Source organism: Anser cygnoides, chromosome 2, assembly GCF_040182565.1.
Source record: "Anser cygnoides isolate HZ-2024a breed goose chromosome 2, Taihu_goose_T2T_genome, whole genome shotgun sequence".
Classification (NCBI taxonomy): Eukaryota; Metazoa; Chordata; class Aves; order Anseriformes; family Anatidae; genus Anser; species Anser cygnoides.
In genome coordinates, this window is record NC_089874.1 from 59,608,275 (window position 1) to 59,624,094 (window position 15,820).

General features: G+C 41.4%; 1 protein-coding gene across 2 annotated transcripts in view; it reads left to right on the forward strand.

Annotated features, from left to right (window-relative positions):
* The window catches only part of COA1 (cytochrome c oxidase assembly factor 1), a 52,662-nt gene that overhangs the window by 21,898 nt on the left and 14,944 nt on the right, over window positions 1-15,820 (forward strand). The gene's annotated exons all lie outside the window — the stretch shown is intronic.

Below are 15,820 nucleotides of genomic sequence, written 5' to 3' on the forward strand. Positions count from 1 at the left end.
CGCAGCACGTCTGCTTAGCTCTGAACAGTGTGGTCATGAGCCATTCTGCAAAACTGGCCTGTGGGTGAGGGTCTGCAGTGCGGACCTGGTGAGAATAACTGTGGGGTAAAGCAGGTCTGTTGTTCCTCATTTAACAGGAGGGTACAGACTGAATCAGCAAGATTCATGGAGTGTGTTGAAACTAGATCTCCCAGATCATGGGGAAGAAGCTTTCAGTACAAAACTGTTAGACAAACACAAGTACGGAGAGGAGATGGGATGCAAACACTGTCACCACAACCATCTTCTTGTCTTCTCTCCACTCCTCTGGATGAAACATGATGGGTTGGCATGTTTTTGATACACCTAGTGGATCAGGCCCTTCAGGTAGCCAAGTGACATGCTGTTTCTCAATCCTAGGGAGGCGGGCACCAAGCCATTTAGTGCTATGAGGTCAGAAGTGCTTCTGAGCACACCCAGAAGCAGAACTGGAGGTTCCTGGTGGATGTCAGCGTTAGAAAAGCTGAGTGTCACAATCAGAAGTCTCTTCGGCCTCTAGGCTTCTGTGTGTAACTACACCCATCACAGACTTTGTCCTTATGGGCTCTCCTATGGTCACACAAGAAACAAGCCTCAGGCCTACCATACCGTGAGCTACATCTCCCACCAGCTGAGTGCTCCCAGGCATGTCCTGAAGGGTGATGGGGGTCAGGATGAGCGAGTTCTCTACCCTGGTGGGACAAGAAGTGCCTCTGGTGCCCTGCAAAGGTGCTCACACAGGGCTGTCCCCAGTCTGCCAGCAGCGAGGTCAGAAGGGTGGAGATGAACACGGACAACAGCCATTGCTGCTGCAATGGTTCTGTCCACTTCAGGTTGGGGCATCCGGTACGGCAGTATTGAGAAACAGCCCCATGGAATCTCATGTTGCCACACGTTATGAAACAAACCCGATCCGTTGTTGTACTATTGGTAATTCCAGATAGATTTATGTAAAATTGAAGGAGTTGGAGGTAGGTGCTGAGAATCACTGCAGTCTTCATTCCAAAATGAAACTCAAAATGAGCACAGTAGCTGCCCAGCAACTATTGCTTTGAGTTTGCACACATTGTTTACCTTGCTCTTTCTCTCTCTCTTCAGTCTAGTTAAAGATTTTACTGGATTTTTAGAAATGTACTTCCCCCACCTCCCTGAAATTCACTAGCTTTTCTGACTTTTATAAAAAGAAAAGCAGAAATGAAACCCTAGGCAACTCTCTGTTATGCTTTGAATTCAACGTTCAGAACAACAAATACATCCAAACAATCTTTGCTTTACTGTTAGTCATTTGTACAAACCTGCAATTAAAAGGCTCAACATTTGTTCTCATCTCTTTCTGAAATTACATTTTCCACTTCCTAGGCCCTGGCCTCAGGCAGTGAATTTTTGAAGCAATCATGCCTTGATAATTAATGTTTAAAGATGAATGTTGCAACTTTTAACACAGTGTGTAGCTGAGTAAACATCCTGCAATCCCTTGTAACAAAAAAAAAAAAAAAAAAGAGTATGAAAAAATACATGGCTCTTACTGGAAGCTGCAGGTTTTGCGGACATTACCCTTAGAGCTCCCAGCTGTAGTATGTTTTCTTACTGCTCCCTGTTTGCTTGTAGATGTGGGATACTGCCATGCTTGAAAAAAGCAGAAGAAAATAAATACCACATCCAGTCTGTCAGTTCTTTGTGCCACTGACTCATCTCACCAGAAGGCTTGCTGGGAAAGATTAGCTCATACCAAGAAGGAGGAGACAAATCTTTGACAAATGATCAGTAGTAGTAACACGATCAATGCTATTTTGGATTTTACAAAAGGGCAAGAGGATGAGGGATAGAGTGGGAGGAGAGAAAGGGGTAAAAAGAAGGTCAGGATGTGTGTGGGAGAAAGTATGGTCAGAAATTCCCTTTCACGCACTTTTGTTTGTCCCAAATCCACCTTTTCTTTGTAGAAGCTGCAGCTTCCAGACTGTTACTAAACCAATGGGTTTTACCTTTGATAGCAATTCCTCCTTCGTGGGGCTTCTGTATGCTCCTCAAGTGCTCCTCATTGGCATTTACCTAAAGCACTCTTTGTGGCATTTTTGGCGCTTGAAAAATTAAGTGTAAAAAAAAAAAAAAATGAAAAATTAAGTGTATCATCCTTTTCCATCATAAATCTGTTGCAGCTGAAAAGGAAGGTGGGAAAATCTTCAACTTTGGCATTTCAGGAAGGGGAGTGGATGGCCTGGATTGACATTGCCTACTTACTTCAGGCCTCTGAGTTGGGCATTGCAATCCTGATTCAGATCTTTTGGTAGACACACCTCATGCCTAACATTTCCCAATCGGTTGGCACGAGGCAGCTGCCTGTTCATCTAAGCCATCTAAGTACTCGCACAATCCCGAGAGTGGTTTCTGTAAAAAGGGACAAGGGGGGTTCACAGCGTGTCCATGGAGGGGTCTAGGGACCATGCCAGGGACCCTATACTGTATCTGCTAGTCCTAGTTCTGGTATAGCCCCTTCTTATCTGATCTCTCCATCTGTTCTCCTGGTGCTGTTCTACATACACAGAAGCCTTTCTACATACACGGAGGCCAGTGACAAAATTCTCTAGAATTTCTCCAGACAGGTCAATTGGAACAAGAACAGAATACTTGGGACTGTATTTTTTTTTCTTTCCTTTTCTTCTCTATCTCCCAGAAAAGAGAAGGACATTCCCAATCCAACACTGAACTCACAGGTCTGCAGACCAAGTTCGGAACAGGTGCTCTGGGCTTTATTGTTCTTTGATGTTTTTTTCTGCTCAAAACAAATGTCTGATTCTACAATTAAGCATGAAAACGGAACCTCCCAAATAATCTTGCCTTTTTTGAAGTGAAGTTCAGGCTCTAAGAAAGATTAGTAAGAGAAACATTCAGCATCAGTCATACTCCTTTGGGTAACAGACAAGTTTCTGCCTGTACTCCCTTCTAGTATTCATTATGAACAGGTATTAGTGACTTCCTAAGCAGCAAGCCCAGCTAAATAATAAATGAAGTATTGCCTTCTGCTTTAATAATTTCCTGTTCTTTTAGCATTGTTTATATACCATCAACAGTGTGCTGATACATTAACTGTGTACCCACTGCTTGGCTATTTTATTATCTATTGCTTTAGTTATCTGCCCCTGATTACTGATCCTAAAAGGAATAAACTAATTTTTAGATGATTTTACTGTTGTAGCGCAGTGGTTTTTAATCTTTTTTTTTTTCATTTTTGAGCCCCCTTAGAAGTTTTCCAGTAAAGGTATTGACCTGTTTGTACTAAATTTAAGCCTGCACAAAATAGCTTGCTTTTTTTCCATTGTTTTTCACAGATCCTTTAACAAACAGAAGCCCAGGGAGCACTACTGCAGGGTACGGGGTGCTTCAGAAACCCTTCATGTTAAACATGACACAGATTGTTCAGCATTTTGCTGAACCAAAGCGTTATCGAGTCCCATGGTGTGAAAAATGCTTTGGGACTAAAAGCAGTGTGTTATTCAAGAAATGCTTAATCCTAAACAGATCATGCAAATAGAGTGTAATAGAGACTCCACTGCAGTTAATGAAAAGATTTTGTTTGACCTTGGTGGGCTCTCAGACAGGCCAGGAACATAAGCTTGCCATTGCTAACGGCATTTATTTAGTAGAGTTTCCCTTCCTAGATTGGGAATTAGTTTTCTTTCTCTGTTGTTTGCATAGAAAGACTGTAACAGCTCAAGGAGATCATGCAGGAGCCACCGTGTTTAGAAATGTAGAGCTGCTTTTGAGTAGAAGATACCTCCCAACTCCACGTCTAGCCATTTAGCTGTAGTTCAAATAAGCATCCTCACCAGGCTTTTCAGCTGACTCCCTGTAACAGACCACATTAGTCTACTGTGCACACTGCCTTGCTGGAGTGAGGGCCTGTAAAAGAACCCACGTAAACAAGCAGAAAGCAGCCATCTCGCATGCCAACTCACTTCTGGTTGCATGTGTTCACACTAGTGAGCGTGCGCATTAAGCCTTTCCAAGCTTATACATCTAAGGTTGGAAGTGTCTTTTTTTTTTTTTTTCTTGTAGGCTGCATTCCCAGCTTATTCCAAATCCTGTCCCCAGACTTAACATACTTCATTCTTACATTGCCTGGTTTGAAGCCTGTGGACTCGAACTGGGCAGGCTCCCAGCCACTTCAATTGGCTCTGGTACATATTGTCTAAAGGGCATTTTGAAAGGCATATGATTGTTGACTTCCAAGGCTGTTTCATAAGGACAAGGACTTGTTAAGAAGCAAGACACGGAGCAATTTGGTCAGGGCACAGTTGCCTAAGTATCAGTGATGAGGGTAAAATTTAGGGATCTGGTATTCTGCTTACACCAGAGCATAATGAATTTGCTGTCCTTGTTTTGTTTTGTCTTTTGGTCTTTTTCCTCCTTACGTCTTCACTTGTTAGAATTAAAATGGACAATGTAATTTATGCTCCAAATTCCTTTTCTTGTTCTGGAACCAGCAATAAATGCTGTAGGTTTTTCTAAAGAACAACTTTTCTCTAAAGGTGCCATGCATTACAGTTTTCTCCCTAGGAGCACAGGATGGGGGAGAAAAAACCTCCGGTGCTGACCCTTTTGCTATGTAACCTTTCCTTAAAATGCCAGCAACTGAGCTTCCACAAAGAAGAACAACAAATATTGAAAGAGGAATGTGAAGGACATTATGAAAGACGAAAGCAAGAAAAAGGGATCTGCTCAGACATGTTTCTCGGGGAAGGTGATGTAATATGTACTGTAGAAAATACTAGTAGTTGACATAACTCACTCTCTTTCTAAGTAGCTGTGGCTGCCAGCGGACAAGGAGAAACAAAACCTGCAGCTGGGAATACAGCTGGTCAGGTTGTTTTGTTCAAAAGAAATATAGTAGGTATAAAACTTGTTTTCAAAAGATGCCGTTGAGGTTTAATTGAATAGCGTCCTATTAATTAAGGCTGAGCAACCAATGGATGAAAGTCTCATTTCTGTTGGGACGGTTTATGCTGATATTGTAACATTAAATCTTCCATATTGGGAGTACTTAAGAGGTTGCTGTTGGGATGCCATGGTATGCAAGCCTGTTAAAAGCCCACAAAGTTGAGCAAGTGTTCAACAAACTTTTTATCAGTTATCTTGCAAATGACCTGGCTTTGTATTAGCTGATTCTCATATATTTTAGTTAGCTTTCTTAAGGAAATACTTAAATGACTGTTCTTTGTGTGTACGTTGTGCATGTGTACACATACATGGATATAGCATTTGGGAACCTCCTACCCTGTTATAACCAGATCTAACAAAGAGGCACAGGGTCTTCAAGATACTGAAGGCATTAAGAATTTTATGGAAGCAGGTGGCTGGATAATGAAAAGAGTCTTGATCTTTTCAACAGAGGAGAGGCTAAAGGGACCTGAGTTCTCAGTTGGTTTTGGAGAATCCAGGAAGCCCAAATCTGGAGGATCACTGGGTTTCTTATTCCACTTCTCACAGAACTTACTGGTTTAAATATCTTGGCTACAGCATGAAATGTTTTATCTTTAAAACTGCTAATTCCTCTATTGTGTTCCTTCTGCTATATGTACAGAGCAATATGCTGCATGTACAGAGACTGAGAAATGACTTCATCTGTTTTCAGGTGGGCTAGTTCATAAAAATTGGATGAACAGGCAAACCAGAGGTCATGGTATATGAACTATCATAGATTTATTCTATATTGCCAACAGAATGGTACAGGAGAAATGTCCATCATGAAATCTATGTTTGTTGGACTTAAATACTTGGTCTATTACCTGTTTTTCACAAATACTGCTATCACTGTTCAGACAGCCAGTAGACATGGCTTAATGCAAAAGAATGCGTGGCAAAGCTGCAGAAGATCCCTAATGAGCTTGATATGACTAATGTCATCTCGACACCTCACTTGCTCTACTGTAAATTGATTACAAGGAAAACACAAGTAGTAGGACTGACAGTACTAGAACTTGTCTTGGAACAGGAAGGCAAATGACTGCTGGATCCCTAAGAATGGTCTGAATATTCTTCCTCTCCCTCTATTAAATACCCAGTCCTTTGCATTCTCTCTGTTGTTGTAGGTGGAGTCTGGATAAGAGCTATCGTAATAGCTTTTTAGCTTGATTGGGGCTACCAAGTGATAGTGATCTTCAGCCACTTTTGAGGAGTGGCACCAAAAAGCCAGTTGTTATGCAGAGTGTTGTATGGGATAAATAACACTCTCTGCTTCCTCAGCTGCCTGAAAATTATGCTGTAGGCATCGACCTTCAATCTGAATACAGTAAGTCAAGCCTCAGAAGTCTGCATCCACTGCACAACTGAGCTTAAAATAATTATAGTTATCAGCCTATCATACAATTAATTTAGACCACACCAGGGGAAAAATCTCTAGAGCGTGATGCTGTGTAGCTGACACTCATATTGCCAGATCTCTCCCTGTTGTACTAAATGGGATCTTGTTAGTACACTCCAACACTGTGCTGAAGTTGGGTTGTATTTCAAGAATTCCCTCAGTTACAGCAGCGCTGAGTTCAGAAAACTGCAGTGGATCTCTGGTAAAGCCCTGCCTACAACCAAAAACTGTCTTGCTTATTGGCCATGACAAAAGCCTAATGTTTCTTTGTGCAACTTCATTTTACTCCCTAAACTGGAAAATACAGAAGACACCTCCTAAGCCGGCCAGTTACTTAAGTGAATAAAGTTTCAGTCTCCCTCTTTTTTTTTCTTTTTTTTTTTTTTTTTAACTAGGGAAGAAAAACAGGATCAGAAGCAGATGTTACCTACCAAAATGAAAATCATCTGTCCCTAGAGATAATGTTTCAAAAACCTCATCTTGGGTTGTCCATGAAACGTACTGGGCTCTGTAAAGAGAAAGTTTCTCCCAATTTAAACCTTGGTGGCTGGCGAGCTGGGGGAGGAAGGGCAGTGAAACTGGCTGCTTCCATTTTTGCATAGAGATGAAAACCAGCTGGTTGCTCCAGTTGCCCTTTAGGCCAGGATTTGATAAAACTTCATTCCTTTTCTGTTCCCACTGAATCCTTTCTGGTGTTACACTCACATACACAGCCCATTCCCATTCCTGCATAATCCCCATGCATACTCCTGCTTCTTTTTATAAAAGTCCATTTGTGGCTTGAAAAGCTCATGTCAGAAGCAAAGCTATTTAAATCTCTCATGATTTCTTATGTTTCGTCTTTTGGAGCACAGTTGCTAGAAGTCTGAGACTAGTTGTTGGTCTGATTTGAATTTCTTCCCCTCCCCAGCCCTAAACCAGGTGACATTTTTAGGTTCAAATTGTATAGCAGGAAGCACACTAACCATCACATCTGAGAGAAAAAGGAAACAGGATGGGGCTGCAGTGCTAGGTGCTGCAAACAGCCCAACTCTTGTATTAAAAAACAGCCCTCTTTTTTTCTTTCTTCCTTTTTTTTCCCCTTGGTTTAGAGCATGAACAATCCTTCAAAAGCTACCTGAAATCCATTTTCTGGGTGATGGAATGTAGGCCTGCCTAACTTGCTTCCTATTAGGTTATTAACACTTACTGCATCTGTAAGTGCTGGTTATTGAAGGAAGGGCTTAGCTTTCTACCAGAATCCTGGGACTAATTAAAACATTGCCATTAATATTTAATGAGCAAGTTATTACTTTCACCAGTAAGCTGGCTTAGACTCTCAGTCCCATAAAGCACAAATGGCACATACAGAATCATAGTTAACAAGCGGATTTGGGGAGAAACGCAGTCAGAGGAGCACAGCTTGCTCAGAAGCTAAAAATGTTTGGTTTTCTTCTTACTTTCCCTACCAGCAGCGGGTATTATATATGCTAACTAGTATGCATCTCTCAGCAAGGCACCCAGACCTTGCAGGGCCAGTTCTTTCTTCCAGTAAGACCTTTGCATCATAAAAAGGCCCAGACAAAACATCCCCAGGGGAAAATCCTGTGCTTATAGGAACTTCCAAGCCTGAGTAGAGCACCATTGGCTTGCCTAGCCTCTTGTACTGGGTGGAGGAGAATGGCCTGTTAGAAAGGAGTGGCCAACACAAATGAAGAAGAGCAAATAAGACACTTGAGGGTGTACCTAATGGATTGCAATGTAGAGAGCAGGCAAAGGAAGTTTTTCACCTTTTCTGTGCCAGCCTTGGGCAGAGGAGTGGACCTGGTAAGTTTTAGCTCTGTGTATCTATCAGCCAGTTTTGCTATCTTATTGTTTGCACATCCACAGAGTAAGCTGTCCAATCTTTTCTCTGATAGCAAGTCATACCTCATTTAAAATGATTAGATGTACACTTGAAGAAGTGCCACATGAGTAGAATAAGTTTGGGAGAGTATGGGTCCTCATTACCAATGTTATAAAGCTTAAAAAAAAACCAATACATCAGGCCATTTCATGGTGGCAAAAGCAGCGAATAGTGCATTTTATTCCAAATATTTAATTTAACAAAGATTAAATACAAATGTGAACACTGTTGCTTTGACATACATTCCTAGTCTGGCTTTACTCTTGCTTATAATGGTATAAATCAAGAATAACTCTACTGAACTCAGCAAAGTCATTACCCTGTGTAAAACTCAAGAAGAGAGAGTGAATCTTGCTATTCCATTCAATTCAGTACAAATTCAGCAATACATTTAAGACCAGTGCACAACCAGAGCTGAATGGTAAATCTCAGGCTCAATTCAGTACAGAGTTTTTGAGCTAAATTTCCATCTAAGTACTCTTGAACACTGCAGGACGAAATCTTTTTCCTGTGGTGTAGACTAGTGGTTTTTTTTGTTGTTGTGTTTTCCCCTGAAACAATTACATTTGCCTTTTTTGTAAACAGAGACCACATAAAACACATGGCTGACTTCTGGGGAAAAACCTTGAAGACCATGACTTTTATTAATACATTAAAACAAAATTATAATCCACAAGCTTCTGTTTTGAAGCTAAATTTTTGGGTCTATCAGCATTTTTTATTCTGCACCAATTTTCTGCATACTGGAAAATATACAGTCTTAAGAAGATAACATTAAAAAACAAATTATCTAGGAAGCTCATTTTTTCCATTATGAAAGTGTCTTGTCATGTATTAGTGAAATGAATTAGTCACATAGCACATCTTTCACAGCCTCAAAAGACTGGAGTTATGGGCTATACTTTCCCATGTGTAACAGGAGCATCCCTGGACACTCTTCCCATGAGAAGAATATCCACTCCTCCTTGTACATACACCACTATCACTCCACAGTTTCTGATTATGTTTTATTCGGATGTAATCATAAATCACTCACAATTCAGTCCAAAGCCTAAAACTAACCAGACCAGTTCATAGTTCTGGAGTGAGCTATTCTATTTGCACTGCTCTCCAGATTAAAGCATTTCTTGTTGTGACATGGAAAGACTCCAGGTGTGTGGTGTTCAACAGGGAATGGTGACAGCATGACACTTTGGGACACATATGTATGTGGAGGGAGGAAAAGCAGTAGGGAAAGAAAGGCACATTTGCTTTTGAACTGCTTTTTGCAGTAGAAGTAAGTCAACTGAACAATAGCAACCTAATTCATCCTTTGCTTTAGCACTCTGCTTTCTGGGATTGTTCAGCCTAGAAAAAAAGAAAGCTTGGAGGATCTCATCAATGTGTCTAAATATCTGTAGGGGGTGTGTGAACAAGATGGAGCCAGGCTCTTGTTGATGGTTTCCAATGCCAGGACATGAGGCAGTGGGCACAAACTGAAACACGAGAGGTTCAGTGTGAATGTTAGGCAGCACTTCTCTACTGTGAGCGTGACTGAGCATTGCACTTGCCCAGCGTCTGTGGAGTCTTCCTCCCTGGAGGTATTCCAAAGCCATCCTGTGCAACATGCTCTAGATATCCCTTGATCCTTGCTTTGCAGTGGGTAGGAGAAAGTGTGGTGGGGTCAGGATGGGCAACCTTACATTTGACAAATTAGTAGGAAATAAGCAGGAGTACTGGAATTACATATTACTTCCAATTCAATCACTCAAAGCAGTATTACTATCCTTCTGTTTTAGGGAGGGAGAGCTGTGACATAACTACTTCAGGTATCACCTCGTGACTGCTGCTTTATGCCAATGGCATTGGGAGCATGGGAATGTTGTTGAGAACTACCACGATAGGACTTGTTGTGTGCAAAAACAAAGCATACAAATATGGATGTCTGAATTTTATGACATTTAATTTCAGTGCAGACTACTGAGGCTGTAGTGGGTTTTGGGGTTCAATACACCATGTCAGTCTCCTGCAGAGGACGAAGATAAGCATATAAAGGGGTTGCTTAGGCCCAGAAACTGCAACAGTAAATTCTGGGCACGAACAAGTGTCCCAGGCTTCGGGGCTACGCTGTGATCTCACTGGAGGGCAAAAAAAAAGGGGGGGGGGGGAGGAAAGAAAAAGGGAGGGGTTGCACACTTTCTCCATCTTGTAAGACAAGCTTGTCTTCTTGAATGCTGTCTCTCTTAAGTGCCATAAATAGCCACCATGGACTTGGTGCAGTGGTGAGTATCAGAAGTCAGAAAGCTAGCTAAATGCTGGGCGCACCACTGCCTTTTCTCACAACTTCATCTTCTTGGAACAGTTTCCCATCTGTGGGAATAGGATCATGGCAAAACAAGTTGGCAATTTCTTTTCTCTTTCTTAGATGCATTTAGTAAAAGGGCAGGATAGGGGAGGCTGAGACTTTCATAAGCATGAAGTCTGTAGTTCTAAGCAGAGTTCAAGCAAAGCTGCAGTGCTTTCAAACCTTACCTGGCACGTTAGGGTAACCATGGCAAATAAGACATGAAGGCAGCTCTAAGGTAAAGTGACAAGTTTCTGTCCATCATACTGAAAATAGAACATCTTGGCAAGTTTACAAAAAGGGCATTTTTTCATACTTCTGCAGTAAACACTGCTGTTATCAAATAATAATGCCTTCATTTTTTGATGGTGCTGTTGGAAGTGGAGAAGGAGCTCGTCTCGCATTGTGCTCAATTCTGCCTCCACTTCTAAAAATACAAGTGCCTGCAGCTGGAACACTCCAAGCTAAAGTGCCTGGGTTTGTCTAACAGACCTCAGGGAAGCACTGCTGGGGTTAACATATTGCTCTGCCCAAGCATATACAAGTGTATTGCAGAAGGCACTATGCAAATAATGTTCACAGAGTTTATAATTTCCTGTTGGAACAGCAAAGAAAAGAAGGTCATTGATTTAAACCAGAGAATACAAATGATTTCCTGCCCACAAAGCTGCCAAATGCTTGGAGTTATTGATTTTTTTTCCTCCCTGCTGCTAACCAAACACTTCTGGTCCTGTCATGGGCATCATCAGCTTATTGACTAAGTAAACATAACCCACTAAGCTGAACATTTTAAAAATAATAGAAAATTATAGTGGCTATAGTAACAAAATATTTACATTCTGAAAAATAAAAATAGAAATAAAAAGGAGAGGAGAAACAGTTTCTGAAGTTAATTAACTTTTATGTAGATTCAAGTTTCTGGAATTTAGGTTTGCATCCAAAAAAACAGAGAAAAGAACAAATTGAAAGAAGACCGAAAAAAAAAGGAAAAAAAGAAAAAAAAAACTTTCCTAAAGAAGCTGAAAAGGGGAGGGTACAGGGAAGTGGGTGCTTGAAATTTTGAAACCCCGAGGAAAAAAAATGTTGCAAATTAGAGGTGGAAAGGGTAAAAAGATGTGGTAGCAGCGTGGTGAAGGCATGTATTTATTTATTTACTTATTAGCAGCAGGAGGTCTGTGCTGTTGTCTGAATACTTTTTTTTTTTCAAGCCTGAGCTGAACACAGCTGATGCCTGGCCTTGGAATATGTCAGTTTGAAGATAGCACGTACGGTATTAATAAATGTAGAACAATACTTGCTGTCAAGCTGGTTACAAGGCAGTAGTTCACTGAAGGGGGTCTGACAATGTCAAAAAGCATTAGACCAGAGCCAGCGAATGCTTTATACACTACAGCTGAACCCAAAAGATGAATTGATGCCCTGTATCTGACTTTAAGGCATCTGTCTGCTCTGGAGAGCGTGTGTTTGTCTGAGGAAGCGAGGAAACAAGTTGCTTTTCTCTCCTCCTTCAACCATCTGCCTGAGCGCAGAAGGCAAGGAGCGAGATGTGAGAGGACAAGTCCTGGTGCGGTATAAACGGGGAGAGGTGTGTGGTGGACAAAATGGTCTCGAGAAGCAGGAGAGCATGCTGAGGAGACACGTTCAGAGGAGAGGAGGAGCAGGCACGGTGGGCAGCCCAGGCCAGGGAACGTGGCCCCAGGGGGGAGATCTCTCTTCACCAGGCTGGGACAGTAGAGCGAGGGCCGTGTTTCGCTGGGCCTCCCTGCCGCAGTTAAGACTGCTCGCTTCCCTGGCAAAGATCCTTGCCTTCCTTTGGTTGGAAGACCGTGTGAGAGTGAGCAGGGAGGGAAGAGCCAGTCAGAAGAGCCACCAGGAAGAAGTAAACCAGCAGATTACAAAGTGATGAAAAATAAAGGTATCGGCCTTCTACAGTGACTTAGCAGGCGTGACGGTTTCCTCCACCCCCTCACTCTCATGCCTGTTGACTGAAGAATACTATAAGGCAGGTAGTCACGGATTATTAATGACGGCTTCTTTAATTTTATAATAACTGCCAACTGCGGCTGCTGTAATTATTCTGCTAGTCCGACAACACACCCTGTGCCAGGCTGCAAAATACCTTTTCTGGAGCACGTTGTCGTGCCGCTTCACATGCTGCAATTGCACCTGGGCAATTTCATACCTAAGTAACGCTGTATCTTAGGCCGTCAGAGCATTGTGCCGTCATTAAATGTCACTATCTTCCAGCGAAGTAGGAACCAGGAAGTATTTAGTCACTTATTTTTGCAAGTGTGAATTGAGACACCCAAAGTTTATGGTTTTAGCCACAGTGATCCAGTGAGTCAGTCCCTGAGCAGCTTATGAAACCCAGGAGCACTGTCTTCTGCTTTGCCTGCACTGCTGTCATATGAACCACAAAAGGCACAGATAAATTAAAAGTCACACAGAGTTAGAGGCTTTTTCTATCTGGGAAGAGATCTCTGGGAGTAACATTTTATAAAAGTGATGGCATCTCTTTATCACTCTTCCTAATTCCCACAAAGAAAGAGCTGAGTAGCTTGCAATGAGAAAAGAAAACAAAAACAAATGGAAAAAATTGTGTGTTGTGGTCAAAGACAAAGTCTTTCCTGTACAGCCTTCAATTTAGGAAGTCTGTGGGCATGGATTCCTGCCAGTGTTATTAGCAGCTGTGATTCCCAGCTAGCAGATCCTATTCTCTTTTTCTAATGGATCACAGCACACCTGTGTGTTACATGTGTGCCATATTTGTCAAATTTCATTACATTTAGCCCTTGGTAATCTAGCATGTGATGAGCAAATGTTTAAAACACTGCCAAAAAAGTATCTGAAAAAAAAAAGTAGCAATGAGTATTGCTATTTATTGTAGCAATAATTTATGAGTAAATAATGAATGTTGTTAGCAGTCCTCTTTGAAAGCTACCAGTGAGGGCGTGTCTTAAAAGTGCCAGAAAGCAGCCTAATTTTCAAAGATCCCAGCACTTTTAGGAAACAACAGGCCTGTATAGATATTGGCTGTTTTAAAAGGGTGGTTTGTGCTTTTGTCCAGTTCCCAGACTGTAACACCTCATTGCTGGGCCAAGCCCTATGTTCTAGCTCTGTAGAAGAAGCTTGTCTCCATATCCCTAAAAGTAGGTTTGCTATGGGAAACAGCCCTGACATTTTGCGGAACGTGTCTAGACTGGTGTGTTTTAGCCTAAAAGAGAGGATGGTGCAGGCACAGCCTCGGTCACTAGAAACCAAGTGCTCAACCTGGCACAGGCTTCCTGTGAAGCCATTCCCGGTACTTCTGCCACAGCTCTGCAAAATGAAAAATCTCTGTCTTCCCTATAGAAGGACCTGAGATGTAGTGAATAAAATGAAGACATCATTTGAACCATTAAAAAGAGAGACATTTTCCCCTCATTTTTTTTCCCCGCATGTGTTCAGAGGAGGAAAATATGGATTGCAGTCAGCTGTTCTCTCTAATTCCTCTTGACTCATTTTTGGAAGAGAAGCTGATTCACTCCCAACTGATTTGTGAACATCCAGCATACCTTTTTATTTTTCCAGAGGTGGATGGATAAATCAAAATCTATTCCTTAGATCAAGTTAGAGGTCTGACACCAGATGTTATGTGTGCCCGGCTCCACCACTTCTTTTACCCTTTTGCTCTCTCCATCTTTATTTCACATAGCTCTGTATGCAAGTTAACAAGCTAGGTCTGTCTGAATGGACACCTTTAAGTACCACAGTTTTTTTTTCTTTCTTTCTTTTTAATGGTTCCCATCATAGCTCTTTTTTTTTTTTTTTTTTTTTTTTTGTCTCAGAACAGAGTGTTTTTAGGTCAGAATCCCCATTGGTCTTCTGCTGTTTCTGGCGTTCAACACTTATTAAAATGTCATGAGTATTTGAGGTTATTTTTTTCCCAGATCTTAATTTGCGTTAACAGATTTAGCTGATACTGAACCAGTTCTACTCATATGGGCAAGGACCAACTTCTGGAAATGATCCAGGTGTCCAAGATGTTCGAAAGTAATTAGTTTTTCTCAAAGCCTTAGGCTTTAAGTGTTGATCTGATGTATTTCAAAGGGACTTGACTTTCAGAAGAAGGATAGGGTCAGCATTTTCTGAAGGAGAGGCCCTTTGGGTAGAGTGTAAAGATGAGCACTTGAAATAAACATACCACTTCTGAGAATCTAGGGAAATTTGGGATAGCGTTTTATTTAATTTTGGTTTTCAGTAGGAAGTATGAATAAAAGCAAGGTGTTTGTCATATGCAAAAATATGTATTGCTATAATACTGCGTAATAAAAAGCATTATATCAACAATATGTTTGACCTTAAGACGAAGGTAGCTGTTTGAATCCTTAGTCACTCTATTGATTGCTTTCACTTATGTTGTTAATTTTTAAAGGCTTCGTAAATCGGGCTTCATGCTGATCACAGCAGACTGGATCACATCTTTCCTCCCCTTCATTTAAGGAAGCAGGCACATTACAAGGGAACAAGCATCATATGATTTACACTGTGTTCCTGCCTGAAACATTTTTTTCCTGTGACAATCTCCCTTGGCATTTGGTTCCTTTAGGTCACTGTCTACTGCACGCCTATTTATTGCATGCATGTGGATCGTATTATTGAAGTTAGTAAGACTACAGACAGACGTAAACCTTATCAGGAGTGGAGTTAGGGACTGTAAATATCTGGGCAGTGACTAACTTCTAATGTAGCCATGTACAGGTCCTAGCCCAGTGACATCTGGAGTACTGCTAGGGAATTTTGTGACAACTTCCTTTTCATTTTACATGGTAAAATACGATCTTTCTTCCAGGAAAGTTATTGCAGACTCCTTGTATTTGGATGTTTTTACCCATCTCAGAATTTGTGAGAAAGCAAGATGAGTTACAGCTAGGTAGGTTGGTCTTTCAGCTTTGGGAACTTGCTAGTGTCTTTGGCATAATTAATGTACTGGACATAAAAATGGCCATAGACTGGCATGAGAACTAAGTAGTTGCCACCGCATACAAGGCATTGCAAGCTCTTTGATCTTTCCATGAAAAATGGTTTGGTACTCTCCACTGATCTCTTACCTTGCAGGTTCAGTGAACCTATTCGAGGAAACTATGTACAGAAAATATACATCACAATATGAAAAGCTCTCTGGCTTGACAGTCCACTTCTGCTAAGCCTCTCTTAAGCACAGCGTATTATTCCTGAGACAGTCTAAAGGATGTAT